Source organism: Bos indicus x Bos taurus, chromosome 1 (genome assembly GCF_003369695.1).
Source record: "Bos indicus x Bos taurus breed Angus x Brahman F1 hybrid chromosome 1, Bos_hybrid_MaternalHap_v2.0, whole genome shotgun sequence".
Lineage (NCBI taxonomy): Eukaryota > Metazoa > Chordata > Mammalia > Artiodactyla > Bovidae > Bos > Bos indicus x Bos taurus.
Window position 1 is genome coordinate 109,617,768 of NC_040076.1, and position 19,148 is coordinate 109,636,915.

Below are 19,148 nucleotides of genomic sequence, written 5' to 3' on the forward strand. Positions count from 1 at the left end.
ATTAGCACTGTTTTCAAATTTTGTCTTAAAATGGTTCTTTGGTTCTGTTTTGTTTGATTTCTGCTGAGATTTGTGGAGAGCTGGTGAATGCCAGGCTTCTTCCTGATGGAGAGTCTTTCTCCTTTAATTTCCCAGAAGAAGGTGGGAGAACTGGGCCCCAAGCAGCCTGTGCTTATGAGTGTGACAGTGGCTCTTGTAAAAGGATTACTCAGTACTGACATGCTGCTTAGCATAATCCCTTTCTGTTCACTGCTGTTTGGAATGTCTCATGCTTGCCACGATCTGCCTTCTGGTAACACGTTCTGTGCCCCGTCACCTTTGCTGCCAGGAGAACCTGTGGTATGCCCGAGTGCTTTTAGGCCAACTGTGACCGACAGCTGTTTGACTGGGTCTGCTGACCTTGCAGGTTTTTGCATGGACCAAAAAATTCAACTTCTGATGGGCAAGGCCTTGGAATCTTTAAGTTATCATTCTTTTTGTCACAAATACATTTATGAATCATTAATGTGTAGTAAGAGCTTCCCTGGTGGCTCAGTGGTAAAGAATCTACCTGCCAACGTGGGAGATGAGGGTTCGGTCCTTAGATGGGGAAGACATCCTGGAGTAGGAAATGGCAACCCACTCCAGTATTCTAGCCTGGGAAATCTCATGGACAGAGGAGCTTAGTGGGCTACAGTCCATGGGGTCACAAATGAGTCGGACCCAACTTAGGGACTAAACAACAATATGTAATAATGCACATTGGAGGTGACTACACCTCTCCAGAAAATGTAATCTGTAAGTGAAGCAAAACAAACAAAAAACAATTCTAGCCACTGTCAGTTTATCTAAACTAAGGCTAATCTGAGAGGGAATAGAATATTAGGTGATATTTGTGTGGCTCCAGGTGAGTATAGAGAGAAAAGGGGGGCCAAAGAGCCTGAGGAATCACCGAATTCAAAATTAAGACTACCAGAATATTTTCTCTTCTCTGTCTCTCTCTGTCTCTTTTTCTTTCTCTCTCTTGCTCTTGCTCTATCTCTATATCTCATTCTCCCGTACCCATGCAGGCATCTGTGTTTGAGAGAGAAAAAAATTTTTTTCTGATGCTTCTGATTCAGTTCGTCAGCAGAGAACAATTCTAGATCAAACACTGTCCAAACGTATTGGGATATTATTATATATCTGATATATAGATATCAGAATTATTTTAGGAGCTCTTTCCACAATATAAGTTCTTGGACCCTAGAGAATACTTATTGAATCAAAGTTTCCAGGAAAGGGGCCTCCCCAGCCTCTACCAGTGTAATTCTTGTTTTGCTTGTGCAGCACGTGGGATCTTAGTTCCAATCCTATATACCTGTATCTATATATCTATATTTTTGGCCTGCCAGGGTAATTCTGATACACCTTTTCTTGGATCAGTATTTGAGATCCCTTGGCATAATATATTTAAAGCAAGAGTCAATCAGGCTTTGTCCATCACCCATCCTGCCTTCCTCCATAAAGTCATGATAATTAATTAAAACTTTTCCAGACTATTGACACAGCAGTTTAGATTGGATATGGTCAAGGGTAACACAAAAATTCAAAACAAACATTGTTGAAACAAAGATACACATCTATTTCTCTTGCACATAAAGAAGTCTAGAAGGCAGTCAGTATAGAACCCCATGTTTCAGAAACTTAGGCCCCCCTTCTCCTTTGTTGCTCTCCCATCCTGGAGCATACCAAAGAGCACAGGGCTTCCATCTCCTGGTCCAAGATGGTTATTCATCTCCACCCATCAAGTGAGCATTTCAGCCAATAGAGGAAAGGGGAGAAGGACTCTTCCAGACAAATACAGCCTACTGTTTATATCCCATTGGCTAAATGAAACAAAGCTGCAGATGACCATAGCTGCAAGGGAGGCTGGAATGTGTAGTCTGGATTTAGGTGGCCACATGCCCAGTTAATCAAAAGAGAAGGACATAAAGAATGCCTGAGGACAAGGAATGTCTTTTTGCAACTCGTCAAGTGATTCTTTTCTTTGGGTCTCTTTTCTCTCCTCCAAAACAAATAATATCCATATGCTAAGGAAACAATGTTCAAGAAAATCCCACAGATTTAGGCATAAATACATTCACTGCCAACAGCAAGAAGTTAGAAACTTATTGTTAAACTATTATGCAGACATGAAACATGTTTATGAAGCCTCATGAAGGACTGATACAAGGAGACTTTGTTGCTGTTTGTTGTTTAGTTGCTCAGACATGTCCAACTCTTTGCAACCATGGACTGTAGGCTCACCAGGCTCCTTTGTCCATGGGATTTCCCAGGCAGGAATACTGGAGTGGGTTGCCATTTCCTTTTCCAACAAGGAGTCTTAAATAACTATTAAATTCACACACACACACACACGTATATAAAATATATATAATATCTTTGTATTGGATTATCTCCCTTCCGGCACTGATATTCTTGAATTCCATTATTCCATTTCATTCAAGATCAGCGTGACAAAACTACCTTAAATGTTAGTCAGAATCCTTTATTCAGAAATAATGCCTAAAATATCACCCTTTAGTTTTAAAGAATGATAAAACTCAGTTGTCCCAAGAATTAACAACCTAAGTGGCTATTAACTGCTTAATTGGAGTAAACCTGTTCAATATTCTAAAACTTTTGTGGCGCCATATTCCTAAAGACCAAAACCAATAGGCAAGATATATGTGTATGGTTATTTCTACCCAGCCTCTTTTTAGAAGGAAACCGGAAGTTACTGAAGTGCATTGCCAGGTGGGTTTGAGGACAGAAGTCAAGTACAGGCTCCTGATGACCCATGGAGGAGGAAATTGCAATTAAAAGAGAACAGCAGGAACTTTGCCCTGAAAAGATCCCACTGTTTTCCGCATGGAGAGCTTGGTATACGTGAGGTAAAGGGACAAGGGGATATATGAGACGTGGAGATGTTTAGGTGTTCATGATGGAATAGCTGCAATAACCTAGTGACCTCAGGCCCTAGGATCCTCTCTCTCAATCGTACTCTGGTCTTATCTAAAAATTGACTCAGTTAAATTTTTTTTCTCTTTGACACCATGTAAAATTTTCAGATGTACTCAGGGGTGCCAAGTATTAGATGATATTTGTTGCTAGGATTTAAAAGATTTTAGAAATGCAGAAAAGCCAATGCAACTTGGAATATCTTGCTATGACTTTTGAGATGCACAGTTGGTGATTGATTGGAGCCTACTGTTGATCCCTTTCTTGTTGCCTGCCTTCCACCAAACTACAGTGTTTGAGCCTTAAGGGGAACCGGGGTGTGCTGCTCTCCAGGGATTTGTGACCCTCAGGCCTGGCATAACCTCAAGGGTGGAGTCAGCCTGGAATCAGTCTCACACATTATTAATTGACTTCTGCCTTATGTTCTGTGCCTGCATAAAGACAGGTGTAGGAACTGCAGGGCTGGCTACGGGGAAGCATACCAGATGCACCTGTCTTTCATATCAGGACCCATCTGGGTAGGCAAACTGTTTACAACAGCTGATAGCAGTCACAATCTTCCCATCTGCTGGTGTAGCAGAGGGAAGCTGTTCTATAAAACAAAAATTAACATCCTATAGTTTCTTATTTTTTTCTCTCTTCCAAATTACCTCAGGGATATTTTTGCCCAAATTTAAAATGAAACCATGCCTAATAGCTATATAGTGTTTGTGTCCCTATAGGAAGCTGTATAGTGACTCACAGGCAATTTTCAGGTGTGTTCTGGCACCTAACGTGCATCTGTTGGATGGAGGGTAACACTAGGAGGACCAAAGGGCAGAGAAATCCATCCTCTTCTGGGATAATTGATGAGTGGTTGCCTCTGAGGTGCACCTTCCTTGGCCTGTCCAGTAAAGGACACAGCTGGCTCTTCATCATGCCAGGATTCACCCCACTTTTGTGGTATGCTCAGATGAAGCAGATGCATAAATAAGAAATACTATTTTATTAATATCAGATACATCCTCAGCATGGCAAAAACACACAGGTCCTTCTGTCTTTCTCAAATGAGGAAACTGTAGTGGAGAGTGCCAGACAATAGAAGGATAACATAGTAGCTTCTGAGGGTCCATCCCCAGACTTATATCCAGAGAATTCATACAAAACCCTTAGCACAGTGCCTGGCATACAGCAAGTGCTTGATACGGTTCATCTAACAGCAGTAATAATAACAACAACAGCAATAGAAATATAATAAAATTCTACCCAGCTGGAGAGGGTTAATGAGACAGATGTCTTCTTCCCACTCCAATGTATCTTTTGTTAAATTACCAGTTTTCTTCCTAAAAGTGCAAGTGTGGTCTTTCTCCCTTCCACAAAGTCTTCCGTTGGCTCCTTCACTGCCTATCGGATGCCGTCATCTTGGCTTGGCCCTACCCTCCTTCTAGTTTTAGCTCTTACCTGTCCAGGCTATTCCATGCCCTCTGTGTTCTATTACCATTTTACATCCTTCCCTGAGCATACCTTGCACTGACATATGTCATCATCTTCACAGCCTATTCTTCTGGCTGGATAGTTTACATCCCCTGCTCTTGCTTATCTTTCCTGACCCACATCAAATGTCACCTCCCCCTGTGTAAGCTCTTCTCGGTTCTCTTAGGCAGTTACCCCTTCTACATTCCCATGGCACTTTGGCTGTATCTCAAAGGTCATACAGAGAAGGCAATGGCAACCCACTCCAGTACTTTTGCCTGGAAAATCCCATGGACAGAGGAGCCTGGTAGACTGCAGTCCATGGGGTCGCTAAGAGTCAGGCATGACTGAGCGACTTCACTTTCACTTTTCACTTTCATGCATTGGAGAAGGAAATGGCAACCCACTCCAGTATTCTTGCCTGGAGAATCCCAGGGACAGAGGAGCCTAGTGGGCTGCCATCTATGGGGTCGCACAGAGTTGGACACGACTGAAGTGACTTAGCAGCAGCAGCAGAGGTCATACTGACTGTGTCACGTCATAATTTGCCTGTCCATGTCTGTTTATTCTCCATGAGCCTCTGAGCTCTCATAGGAAGGAATCTTACCTTATCCATCTGAATTCACTTGTGGCCAAAAGAATTCGTGAGTATTTGGGAGCACTCTTATTAATCATTAAGAATTTGAAGGTTGAATTCTCACTAGCCACTTTCATTCCATCAAGCATCTAGTTCTTCTAGGTGACATAACTATAACTTAAGAGGAAGGAGAGGAAAATATTAAGATGGAAAATGTTGATACTTCAGAGCCGGTACAATTTATCTAGTAGGTGAAAGATGAAAATGAGTTTGACAGGGGACCTGGTGTTATTAACTAGAAAGCATATGATGAGGCATGTCTGTCTATGATTCCAAAATATCCTGGCTCCTTGGTAGGTGACATCAGAGAAAAATGATGTTGAATGGATCATGAAAAGAGGTTTTCATATGCGAGGACTTCATAGGCAGCAAGCTGGTTGAAGTGTAGTACCCAGGAGGAACATTCACCACTGTAGACTAAGCAGTGTTCACCACCTGGGATCTGTCTATGTAAGAATCCATTGCCCGAATGTGGGGACATCCATACACTGTAATATGGTGGCTAAGAGGGTGTCTCAAGAGTCAGACTGCCTTTGTTTGAATCCTGACTCAGCTGTGTGGCCTTTAGCAAGTTACATCACCTCTCTTGATTCATTTTTCTCATCTGTTAAATAGGAATAGCAATATTATTTACCTCCTAATTTTGTTGTGAGAATTAATCAGCTGAAGCATGGAGAACAGTGTCCGGCAATTGCTAAACATTCAATACATATCAGCAATGTATTACCTCCTGAGTGGTGCCCAGGGCTTTCTCATTGCATTTATTTGGATACAGACTGGAACTTAAGTCCAACAGACCGAAATCAGGGAAGACAGCAACAAGTAAATGATGTGCCTCTTCCCTGCTCCTCAGGGAAAGAGGCTGAATGGATGGGTATATGGGGTCAAAATAAGGACAGAAATAAAAGGAATGGGTACTATATGTTCCATTAAAGATATAAAGTAGGACTGGCTGTATCTTCTTTCTTTGTTAACAAGTAACTAGTATATATAGTTTTTTTTCTCAGTGTGGAACATATATCTGCTTTAAATTTATATTACAGACCACCATTCCTGAGGGGAATAAAAATAACAAAAACAATAATAAAGCCACATTTTATAAAAATTTTTATAATTTAAAATAGGCCTTGTTTTCTTGGGGGCACTGGAAGTGCATTGCTTTCCATAAAGGGCAGGTGGTCCCCAGCTCCTCACCTATAAAAACAACTCAAATAAGTTTGCATCAATTTTTTAAAAAAAACCTGTCATTTATTAAATCTGAAGTGGTCTAAATTAAATCCAGACTAGGTTGACTTTTCTTGCCCAGGAAGAACTGAAGTAGAATGCTTCAGTTCCAGAGGCTTTATTCTTTTTCATTGTTTTCTTTACCCATTAGACTCTCTGAGCCATACAAGTGGTCCCAGCCCCCTTGGTTAGATATTGCAGTTATTACAACCCTCTCTTCTAATGTGGGTCCACGTGAAAAAGAGAGCCCTTTAGGAATGGCTTTCATTTCTTGAGAGGACAAATTGAATTCATGTGTTCTGTCCATCTACTTAAGTCTCAGATAAATGAACTGAAGCAATTTTAGTTTAATAGCCCCATCCTCACCAGGACTTCATCTCATTAGAAGGCACACACTGGTACCCTCCATAGCTGTGTTTTGCCCATCCCATGCCAGACCCACAAGGCAACCAACCCATATGGCGGAAACAGAGATGCCCTAAGCTGCTTTTTACACATGATCTCATAGCACGTGGAAGGATGCTACAGCCAGTTGTTTTCCTTAGCTGGAAACCAGCAGTCTGCACCTGTGAAGAATCAGATGGCTTGCCCTCCCAGCCTGGCCTCTGCCAGGGTGGGCGTGAAATCCTGTGCCCTCTGCCTTGTTTTCCTAACTGGCTGGAATATGCTGGCCAAGCACCAGAGCGTGTTTATTACATCCTCTCTGGGCTCAGAGTCATGGACACTTTTCAAGTAGAGAAGTGACACATCTTGCCCAGGTCGGGTTTCTGTGACATCCGGCAGGCCTTCCACAAAAACACTTTCAGGAGGAAAAGGAAAAGAATGACAAAGGCAACAAGAACCACATTACTATCCTCATCCTGGCTGTGGAAAAACATCCTGCGATACAGGACCTGGATGGATGCTGTGCACCTTTAGCTTGCAGGTCAAGACTAAAGACTCTGGGCACCATTCCACAAAAGGAAGGACCTGTGACTTAAACACCCCAGTTTCCCCTAGGGTGGGGAATCTAGATTAAACTTGGTCTGCTCAGAGTCTTTGGGAAGCCTTGGTCAGCGCCAGTTGGTAGCTATTTACTACTACAGAATTGTCATTGATTGGGGAAGTTTCTTTTTTTTTTCCAAAATGCAAATAGCTTTATTGTTTTTTATATTGTAAAAAGGTTACATGCTAATTGTAAATTATATTAATAATCTCTTACAAAGTGTAAAGAAAAAAAAACTTCAAGTATGTACAGAATATTCTTTCACATAATAGAACTGATTTTCCTTAACCTGTCTCTGTGATGCAAGGATGAGTCGATGATTCTTTCTAGATGCAAGCCTGAGTACTGGTAGTGATGAAGACACAGAGAGGAGAAAGACATGATCTCTGCCCTAGGGAGGCTCACAGTGAATACGGGCTGGTGGGGGACAGAGATATACAAATAGATTATTAAAGTTTATTTTTGTGCCCGTTACTACTGGTTTCTGATCTGTATCAAGAAGGAAACAAGTCACCCTGGGTGGCGGAGTTTGGAAGCATGTTCTAAGTGAGGCCTGTTGGATGATAGCATGATGTCAGGGGAGGAGGAGGAGAGTATCCATGGAGAACACAGCAGCTACAATGGCCTGCTGTAGCGGGGGGAAGGCCCTCAGCCTTCTGGAAACTGTGCCTGGGGCGTGGAATGGATAGTGGAAGAGGGAAGAGGGCTGAAGCTGGTGCAGACTCGTTCCAGATGACGACATTCCTCATCGATCCGCAGACAGGTCCTGTTTTCTACCCTCTCTCTCTACACTTATTTATCACTGGTGTCCAGGTCACCAGTGTTTTGTTTCCCTTTATTGTGTGGACAAGCAAATGAATACTGTGTACCTCAGCATCTCCAAGAAACTAAAGAGCCTGGTAAAAGGACAAACAGTCCCCACAAATAGTTACAAATGTAGGATAGTAAATAATGGTTACAAAAGTTACATGTTGCAGCAATTTTCAACAATGTCTTGTAATTATCAACTGTAATTTAGGCCAACTGACCAAACCACTGAGAGCTCTTAGTGCCTCTTTGAGGGGAGAGCTTGGCAAGTCCTTGAAGGGGCCTCTGCCTGACCAGTCTCTCCTCAGGATTGAGCCCCAAGGACTGTCAGCCTGATCCCCACAGATCTCATCTCCTCTTTTCAGAGGGGACTTCTGACTTTCTTATGCCAATATCTGTGAGGAAGTAGGCCTGTGGTTGCTGCAGCAAAAGCAGAAAGTTTCTACTTAGTGATTTACCCTTCTAGGCTTGAACTTAAGATGTAAATGAATATTGGATTCATCAAACAACAGCTGGGCATTGACAGCAGGTGAGTTGAGAGGATAAAGTAGTTGCTAATTCCAGCTCAAATCCTGCTGCTCTTCAAAGGCTATAGCACAGACCTGGCTCTGCCCATAGCCCTCAGACAAATCTCTTCAGCATAAGCCAGCCCCTTTAACTGCCAGCACCTGCATTTCTGAGCCTGTGGGTTTCCTCAGCTTCACAAAGCCACCCTGCTAACATGCATGGCAGGATAGATATATGAGGAATATCCCCCCAGCCTCCTCAGCAGCCTTCAACCAACGATGGGGGTATTTACACCTCAACTCTGTCAACCCTCTAATGAGATAACCCTTTCCCAGAATTCCCAGGCACCCTTTCCCAGCTATTTCCCTTCTCTGTCTCATTCTTCAACTCCCATCCTCATCTCCTGAACTTCCAAATAGATGCTTTGCACATAAATCATCCCAGGGTCTGTTTCTGGGGAGCCCGATCCCAGAAAAGTTCATTTCCATACCTTCCCCGGCCATCATCATCTCCCCTTCTCTAAGCATGGGAGAGTGCACATCTGCAACGTCGAGTCTGCACCTGACTTCTGGTTGCATTTGCCTTCCGTTCACTTGGTATATGAATCCACGCACCAATCCTAACCTGCTTTAAGCACTGCAAAAGAGGGCGCTGTACCTTATACTTCTCTGTCCCCCTGCACTGCCCACCCCTGCAATGGGTTCCTAGCATATGAACCACAAATATTTGCTGACCAGCTGTTAGATTGAGGTTGGAACTTGACACTAGTGTAGGTCTTATGCTAGTAGACAGCTGCTGATGACATGGCAGGTCATAAGGAAGACCAGGAACACTACAGACATAGGGTTCCAGTCATGGGTTGTAGCTCTTGGTTTTCAGGTTCTATTGGTCTTCTTTCTGTGTGGTGGCCAAAGTGTAGTCTCTGGCACTGGGCATCACTGGGAACTACATTCAGAACCTACAAGGTAACAAGATCCCCAGGTGATCTGTGTGCACATAAAAGTGTAAGATGCACTGATCTCAAGGATCCAGCTCCCACAGGGTTTATCTACTCAAGGATTCCCCCGAGGTCTGGACATACCCACATGTGTACTTGCATGCATGATTCATGTATGGTTTATAAACACACACAGCCATACCCCCAGAGTTTCTTTGTAAGACTCATTTTGTTACAAAGTAATAAGTCAATAACCTTTAAAAATGACCATCTTTGGCAATGTTAGAGTAAACAGAAACCCAGGGAACATCAAGCAGTATTTGTTATACAGTTTCTGAGCATTTGTCACACGTCTGATGAGGGCAAGGCACTGGAGAGAGAGCAGAGTTAAATATTTAATAAAAATCAACCCTTCTGTTGTTGGAAGGGGCTCTGGTTTTTCTTCTCTTAGAAAGGATCCTGCACTGGGCTTTGATACTTCCTATGTAACATTCCTAGAATTCCTCACCCCATCCCCACTCCTGTGGAAAAGGGGGTGGTGATGGGGGAAGGATGAGGAGAGTGTTCCTAATTAGCACTTTTATACATAATAACTTAGGGAGTGTATATACAAGATTTTCCTTTGCTTAAATTTCCAATTTTTTTTCTTGTTTTTTCTTTTTACTTGACTCATCATATTTTAACCAGGATCTGGAAGCATCCCCAAAACTCCCAGCACGATTTGACACAGAGATAGTGTCATCATGATGTTAAGGGTTTTTGTGGTTTTTTAAAAATAATTTTACTCTCAAAAATTATGAGAAGAACACTTGAAAGTAGATGAGTTTTATTGCATACCCATAACTGTACTATTTGAGCTGATATTTACATTTCAGCTCTCTTTCTTATTTATCAAAAACAGTAAGCCTGGTTTTATTTAGTAGTGAATAGGAGTGGGGAGCTTAGTGCTAGTTCACAGCCTCTAAAAGATGTATCTGACAGTCAGCAGATCAGCAATGGACTGTCACACTGAAATGTTCATGCTAGAGTTCTTAGCATTAACCAGAATGAGTCTTGTTATTTACATGTAGATAACAGAAAAGAAATTACATTGAGAAGGGTATCTTGGCATCAGTTTATTCCTTGTTAAGTAATAAATAAATCTAGAGTAGGTAAATAAATAGTTGCTATTTACGATTAATAAATTTGAGATGCCTGGAAAGTGAATGTTTTCAGAACTGTAGATTTCCCAACTTCAGTGCTGTGTCAGTTCCATAGAGTTTCAAATATCTGGCAATTCACCCAGAAAAGCGGAAAACAAACACTTTCCTATCTCCTGTTACTGAAGTCTTTATTTTCTTGGTTGATTGTAGAGATCCCTGGATTATACTAAACTCCTATTGCTGTCTATGTTTTCTCTGGCTCTTCCTTCTACTATGTTCTTCTTAGGAGACAATCTTTCTTCAGCTGTGACAATGGCCCCTGCCTCAGTCAAATATTTCTTCCTCCTTCGAAACACTTCCCAGAGCCCACCTTCTCTGTGATAGCTCTGCATTCCCAAAACATGATTTAGTGATCAACTCTTTCTCTTCAAGACTGGTAGGTACAGATTAAATTGGCAGAGAAGGTGGACAATGGGAAGAAATGGGAAGTTAAAGAGATTTCCTGAAGGAAACATTCTACCATCTTCCACTTTAGAAAGTGAGAATTACTTTGAAGGCTAAATGCATGGGTTTTAGTATCCCACAAAGTAGATAAAATGAAAACAATGAATACAATGAGGTGACGCTTCTATTATTCTGCTGAGAAATGGCAAAATTACATCATGCTCTAGTCTAAATGTGCACAGCCATCTCCACAATTCCTGTGTTGAAGACTAATCCTAAAGTGATGGTATTAAAAGGTGGAGTTTTGGGGAGGTGATTAGGTCTTGAGGGTGGAGCCCTCATGTATGGGATTAGTGCCCTTATTAAAGAGTTTTCAGGGAGCTCTGTTGTCCCCTTCCTCTATGGAACCAAAAACCAAATCTACCAACACTATGATCTTGGACTTAGTAGTCTTCAAAACTGTGAGAAGCCCAAATAGACTAAGATAAAAATGGACTATGAGTCCGTTCAAGATCTCAACACAGCCTTATCTAAAAATCCTAAACAGGCTGTTCTGCTTTATTTCCACTGTTTACATAAAGGTGAGCTCACAAGTGAGTAGAAATCACTTTGGAAGTAATTTTTTCCTCCAAGCTAGTACATTTCAGACCTTCGCTTTCAAGCACACCCTGGCCAGCCTTACCTTCAAACCCCATCCTATTAGCTGCAATTTGTTTGCATATTTTGATTTACTTATTTATTTATGCCCTGCTTACCTCCAGCAAGCAGTTCAAGAGGTTCACAATGAAAACATTGTTATGAGAAAACATTGCTATGAGAAAACATTGCTATGAGACCAGAAATAATTAACCCAAGGCAAAATGCAGCAACAGAAAAGGGGAGCATTGGCGGGATAGGGGGCACACATGTAGCAGAAAAACTTAATCTATCCTAGCTAAGGAAATTGCCAATCTTAGGCAAGGTCACATTTGCAAACTGCATTTTTCCACTTCATTCTCCTCTGTACATAATGAGGTAATATTTATCCAAGTACTTCTGTCTAACTTGTATTTTGGGAGTTATATGTCAGCTACCATGAATAAAACATCCTGGCTTTTTTTTTTTTTTAATAAGTAGGTGCAAAGAAAGATAGGCATCTTGTTTTTAATTGTATAATGAGTAAATTATGTAATGTAAAGTATGGAAAGTTCAATTGTAGCTGATGTATAGTTCGATTGAGTTAAATCATACCATATTGTGTTCCTTTTCTAATGACCACAAAGCACTTTTTCTTTTTTTCCTGGCAAAAAGTTCAAACACAATTTCTTTTTCTTTCTCCCTATTTCTTTCCTTTCTTTTTGGGCCCATAATAAGCAACTTTCTTCAAAATGGTTTCCATGATTAGGCCAGAAGATCTGTGGTTACTTTTTCTATCATTCTGTGATTACGCCACATTTGCTAAATAGATATTGTGTAGTTAAAGATGGGCTGCTGCTTTGAGTTTTGGAAAAATGTTTCAATGCTAAAATCCTCAATGCTCTTTCAAAAAGTTTGCTTAATTGAAGCAAAAGAAATAGTGGAACCATTGTTGGGGATAATCAATGAGAGGTAATTTACATGAGGGGACCATGGTGTGGTGGGAGAAGAAATTCTGGCTCTGTATAATTCATTCTGAGTCGCTTGAGCCCACACAAAAGATTTACCTTTAAAAGGCTAAGTTCCCAAGCCCCCAGTTTTTAACGAGTAAATCCGACCTCTAAATCCTTTATCAACCCACAAAACAACATTATGCTTGAAGCTCAAATTAGATAGATTTCTACAAGCTTTAAAATCTATAAGTATTTGGGAGTCAATGCAAAGAAAAGATGCTGAAAGATTAACTCTCAGTACAAATGAAGAGAGATTTGTGTTTTCAGACATAAATATGGCCACACCAAATGCTATTTAGGGGAAAATACTCTTAAATTAGAAACACTTACTGACAGGAGACCATGTTCAGTTTTCTACCCTTTTAAAAAAGCAATCATATTAAAGACAGAATTTATTTGGTTACATTATTGTCTCAAATAGCAAGGCATAAAAATAAGCTACATTTAAATTCTATGATTTCTACTTTAAATCCTAAGTCAACTTCATTAAAACACCTCTTTGAGGAAGACATAGTAAGTTCCACATTTAAATATTAAATAAAAGCCATAATTGCTTTATAAGTGCAAAAATTATACTGTGTGTTTTTTGTTTGTATTTTTCTTTTAACAAGGGCATGGTTTACTTTAGCATTCTGTGCCAAGTGCATGGAATTGAACTGAGTCCAGCTGATCTCTAATTTTTGCCATGTTAGAAAATTAGAGGTTCATTCAAAACAAAGGATACATCTGTTTTCATCAGCTGTTTCTTGAAATTTATTACTGGGACTTATTTTTTTAAATTGTTTTGCCTAGACAGTATTGTTTTACTAGGCATGATTTATTACTCTACGTGTGCCCATGGAAACTGTGTTCCTAAAATCACAGAAACTGAATCAAAAATAATAAGGAAAGGATAGGAACTCATTCCCTTTACATTGGATTAAATGATTATTTAGAATATATAAATCTGTTTAAATTATAATAGAGCTGTGTTTATCAATGGGAAGAAAAATATGTTCAATTAACTCCAAGTTTATATACAGAAACTTGAGGCATGACCAGAGGATAAAAGAAAGAATTGAGGAATGTGACGTTTCGGAATGCTATTTTAAAAATCAGCTCAAAATTGGAGGATTATCTGCCTAAGAGAGACATCAACAATGTTTTTATTTATTCTCTACTTTGTTCCACAAAAAAGGATTTCAAGCAGCTTGCTCTCTTAATGTTCGATGTTTAAAATTGTTGAATCTTAGCTTTTGAATATGATAAACTGACAGCACTTGATGCCTACTTACTTTGCAAGCATTTTACATTTATTTTTGTGTTAGTATTTTCAGGCTAGAAGAGTGTATCCTTGTCTGGGCACCATTTTAAAAAATAATCTTATTTATTTATTTATTGACTGTGCTGGGTCTTCATAGCTGTACAGGCTTTCCTCCAGTTGCTACGAGTTGGGGCTCCTATATAGTTGGGGTGCTTGGGCTTCTCGTTGCGGTAGCTTCTCTTGTTGCAGAGCACGGGCTCTAGGGTGCCTGAGCTTAATAGGCTGTGCCTCCCGGAGCTCTAGAGCGTAGGCTCAGTAGTTGTGGTACAGGGGCTCAGTGGCCCTGAGTATGTGGGATCTTCCTAGATCTGGGATGGAATCCATGTCTCCTGAATTGCCAGGTGGATTCTTTACCATTGAGCCACCAGGAAAGCCCTCATGTAACATTTTAAAAAAGAGAAATAGGCTATCTTGGTAAAATGTTGAACAAATTTCACCTCTAGGTAAATTTTTCACAGGTTACCAAAACAGTGGCCTATATTTGCTTACTGAGCTGGTATTGAGGTTTTGGACATTTTTAGAACTTCCAAACCTTTATTAAATCACAAAATAAGTTATCTGGAAAAATTAAGGGGATATATGGCTTTTGAGACAGCTTGTTTTAGTTTTGGTGATAATTTAGATACATCTGCATTTACATTTAAGATTTTCAACACTGAAACAATAATCGCTAACATTTATTTAGCACTTTTCTGTGCCAAGCATTGTTGTGAATGCTTTGTTTTTAACTCACTGAATCCTCACAACCTCTCTATGAGGTGGGTACATTAATCTGTTTCATAAACTGAGCCATGCAGAGTTAAGTGACTTGCTCAAGTCATGACTGGCTGGTGGTAGTGCCAGGATTCCAACACAGGAAAGAGCTTCTGATCCCCTCTGTGACCACCACACCACTCCTGTGCCTGCTCTGTCGGGAGGGCTTTCCATGGACTGCCACCTTTCCTGTTCTCCCAGGGTGGGACTTCCTCTGGAAATACGTATCCCAAGAAATCTCTCGTGTGTATCGACAGTTAGAACAGCCTGGGCTCTTTGTTTGTCCGACTAGTGTCTAACCAGTTCTACTTTCCATGCAGTAAAGGAAGCTTCTAGAAAGCCAAACACTTAACTGCTCCTTGTTTCAAGGGGAAATTTTGAGGCAGTGGAACAGTTTGGGCTGCTGCTAGAAAGTGTCTCAGAAAGAGCTATAAATCTTCAGGTGGGTGTGATTCAGGGAGGCCCTGAGCAGGGGCTGGCGTGGAGAAGCTTCGCACATCACACAGATAGACCAGCTGACTCCAGCAGAAACAGGTCTGTAATGACCTGGACTCAGTCATCTGGAATTTCTAAAAAGAGGGACTATAAACTCATCTGTCAATAGGATCTTTAAAATTTTATTTTAAAGGTTAGTATCCCAAACTTTGAACAGACCACAGAATAGGAGAGCCTAAAAGCCTTCCAGTAAAATAGGACCAGGATTCATGCACCACCAGTAAGTAAAATTTTTATGTTCCAAGGTGGATTCCCACTGATTAAAAATGACTTTTAAAACCTGATATTGGTTTCTCTGCAAAGGAGTATTCAGAGAGAGGAAGAAGGAAGCACAAGGGAGGGGCACATTGGTGCCTTCAATGGTATTGCCAATGTTCTGTTTCATTACTTAAATATGTTTATATCTGTTCTTTCATATACAGCATGTATCCCATAATGTCAAAAAGCTATTAATATTAAACATTTACTGTGTGCTAGAAGTATGCCTAGCATTGACAACAATAATATTTATAATAAAACACTAGGCCTCTACTGAATGGCTTATTTTTAAATTCATTGATATTTCCAGTGTTATCACATTAAAATTAAAAAGTTTACTTAAAACTTTTACTTACATTTACTTACTAAAAATTTTACTTACACACATTAAAAATACTACTTATAATAGTGATTGATTGCTGCCATTAAAAAAAATCATTTGCCCTATGCCAGGTCCTTCTTAGGTATTATTTCATTATTCCTCCTACCAAAGTCTTGAAGAGTTTGTGTCAGCTAAGATGAGTTTGGTAATAGCATATCAAACTAAAGCCAGTTTCAATAATAAGAATATTTATTATCTCATTTAAGAAGTCTGCAAGACTTGATGGTCCAGGATCCCTTCAAAAGTTCCAAGGTCATCAGGAACCCTTGATGATAAGGCTCTTTCTCTCCACCTCCTTGGGATATTAACATGGTCCTGTAATCATGTCCCCTTTTGCTTGCCAAATGGCTGCCACAGATCTGGGCAGCATATGTTGTAGACTCAGCAACATCTGATTAAAGAAAAGGCGTGTGTCCCTCCATGTGTCTATTCTTATTTGGGAAGAAAACCTTTTCCGTCAATCTCCCATCCCAGAAAATTTCACCTCAAGTCCAAATGCCCAGGATAAAGTCATATACCCGCCCCCTAGTTACAAAAAAGGATGATGTATTTAGTGCCACGTTTTTCTCATCTTTGTTCTCTTTGTTGATGATTTCATGTCTAAAATGTCCCAAGTTTGGTGCTGAAGTGCTCTCTGGTTTTCCCAAGTATGAGATGGCTGTGAGGCACCTCATGGATAAAATTACGTAGGTTGCATTTGTCCATGAATTACAGCACTCTTGGCTGGGCTCAATTTTAATGAATTAATGATCTGTATCACTTAAGACATCTTTAAATAGAAACACACATAAAACAAGGTTATGTTTTGATCAGTTGATGAAAATATGTGGGTGTAGGCTTTTGGGAACCTACTCCTATATTTCCTTTAGAAACAGTGCTTCCATGTTTGCTAATCCAGTGTCTGACGTGACTTTGTAGGACACAGCTACTATGAATAGTAATAGTTGACTCTGTGTGCACAAACACACACATTCACACAATACACACACACACACATATATACACACACCCAGACAGATATAGCATCACATTCACCAGCAGCATTAGGCTGTCTAGCAGAGTTCTCCAAACTGAAATAATTTCACACCTTCTCACTCCAGAGTGGGGTGCCCAAATGTCCCAATTTGCCCTTGATTGAAGGTTTCCCAGGATGAGGGACCTTCAGCGTTGAAACAAGGAAAATCCCAGGACCAATCAGAAAGAGTTGACTCCCCTGCTCCAGAGTTTCTTGAAGCCAGGGAATTGAGGTGAAGGGGGAGTGTCCATCCTAACCCTTCAACTCTTGCTCTGAAGCTAGTATCTGCACCATCTTTAGGAAGGAGACTCATGAAATGAATGTAAATGCAAGCAGTTAAACACTGCTGTCCCCACTCAGGCTTCTGAGGGTTCCTCAGCAAAAGCTGGATTTTCCCTAGGAAAGCTTCACTGAGAAAGCCTTAACAGTAAGCTCATTTGATTTACATTCCTAATGCACCTTGCAAGTGTCTCTTTGGTGTGTGGAAACGTCTAAGAGATGAATTATGAAGAAATACAATATATGGCACAATTAAAAAAAAGCGATAACAGATGCCCAGGAATTAAAATATTTTCATTCAGGCTGCAAAATATATTATTTTCTTTAATCCGCTTGCAAATTGATAAAGGATAGAGAGAAAAATGTAGATTTCAGGACCAAATCCATATTTCCTATATCAGCAAATTCTCAAATTTTCACAGATTTGGAACTATGTTGACTAGTGATTCTCAACCCTGGTATCATATTAGAATTATCTGGGAGGTTTTAAAAATTCCTATGCCTGGACGCCACCCATTACAATGAAATTAAATAGAAATGGAGTGGGGGAGAGGAATTATTGGGCACTTAAATTGTTCTAACAGCTTCCCAGGTGATTCTAATAACATACAGCCAGGGTTGAGACCCTCTCACAGGGAGGGTGATGCTGAGAAAGGGTCTTGGAAAGTTTCGGCAGAGAATGCTATAATCAGCTGGTGATGCCTGCTGTGGGTGGGAGAGGGAGAAAGGTGGTAGCTCACAAGGCTGCACTAAGCCATCTTTTTCAGCCTAGCCAAAGCGGCAATATTCAAGCTCTGAAGTCAGGCAGATCTTGTGTAATCTTGATCAAATGATTAGCACTCTTACCAGTATCTTCATCCTGTTACCATTTTTGCAATGTTGTCATGAGGATTAGGTGAGGAAGCAGATACCAAGTACCTGGTACATAGTGAATGCTTAATAGAGGGGAGCTGTTATCAACATAACCAGGCTCCCATGTTTTCATTTTTGGCCACATTCTGATTTACATTCTATTATCCTAACAAAAGGGCTTCCCAGGTGGCTCAGTGTAAAGAATCTGCCTGCCAATCCAGGAGATGCAGGAGATGCAAGTTCGAACCCTGGGTCCAGAAGATCCCCTGGAGGAGGAAATGGCAACCCACTCCAGTATTCTTGCCTTGAGAATCTCATGGACAGAGGAGCCTGACAGGCTACAGTCCATAGGGTTGTTAAGAGTCAGACATGACTGAGTGACTGAGCACATATGCATGCAGCCTAACAAAGAGTAACAGAAGAGTTTTTATGAGATAGCAGTAACAGTATTTTACAAACAAAATGAATAATACAAAAAATGAATGGTATGGCCAAGGCAATTTTGCAAGCATATAACCTAGTTCAGGGGTCAGCAAATCACTGCCTGTGAGCCAGATCCAGCCACACCTATTCATTTACTTATTGTCTGTAGCTGTTTTCCCATAACGGATACCACATGGCCCATAAAGCCAAAAATATTTGCTGTCTGGTTCTTTACAGAAAGTTTGCTGACCCTTGATTCTAGTTCATCAATTCTCAGTCCAGTCCATGGACCTCTGAAACCCCTTCAGGGGATCTTAGAGGTCAAAGCTATTTTCACACTAATACACATCATTGACCTTTTCACAGGGTTGACATTTGTACTGAAAGGACAGAAGCAACGTTGGGTAAAGCTGCCAGTGCCTTAGCACAAATCAAGACAGTGGGACCAAGTGTACTCTTCATTGTTTTCTTTACCACTACATGTTGTAGGGAAGAAACCAAACAAACAAAAAGCCAGTTTCACTTAGCTCAGGTTGGCACTGTTGGTATTTTGAGCCAGGTAACTGTTGGTTTCGAGGGGGCTGTGGGTTGTTTAGCAGCATCTCCAGCCTTTGCCCAGTAGACTCTACCAACTCATCCCCTCCCATCCCCCATTGTAACAGTC

At 40.7% G+C, this 19,148-nt stretch overlaps 1 protein-coding gene across 4 annotated transcripts in view; it reads left to right on the plus strand.

Annotated features, from left to right (window-relative positions):
- The window catches only part of VEPH1 (ventricular zone expressed PH domain containing 1), a 277,465-nt gene that overhangs the window by 122,784 nt on the left and 135,533 nt on the right, over nucleotides 1–19,148 (plus strand). The gene's annotated exons all lie outside the window — the stretch shown is intronic.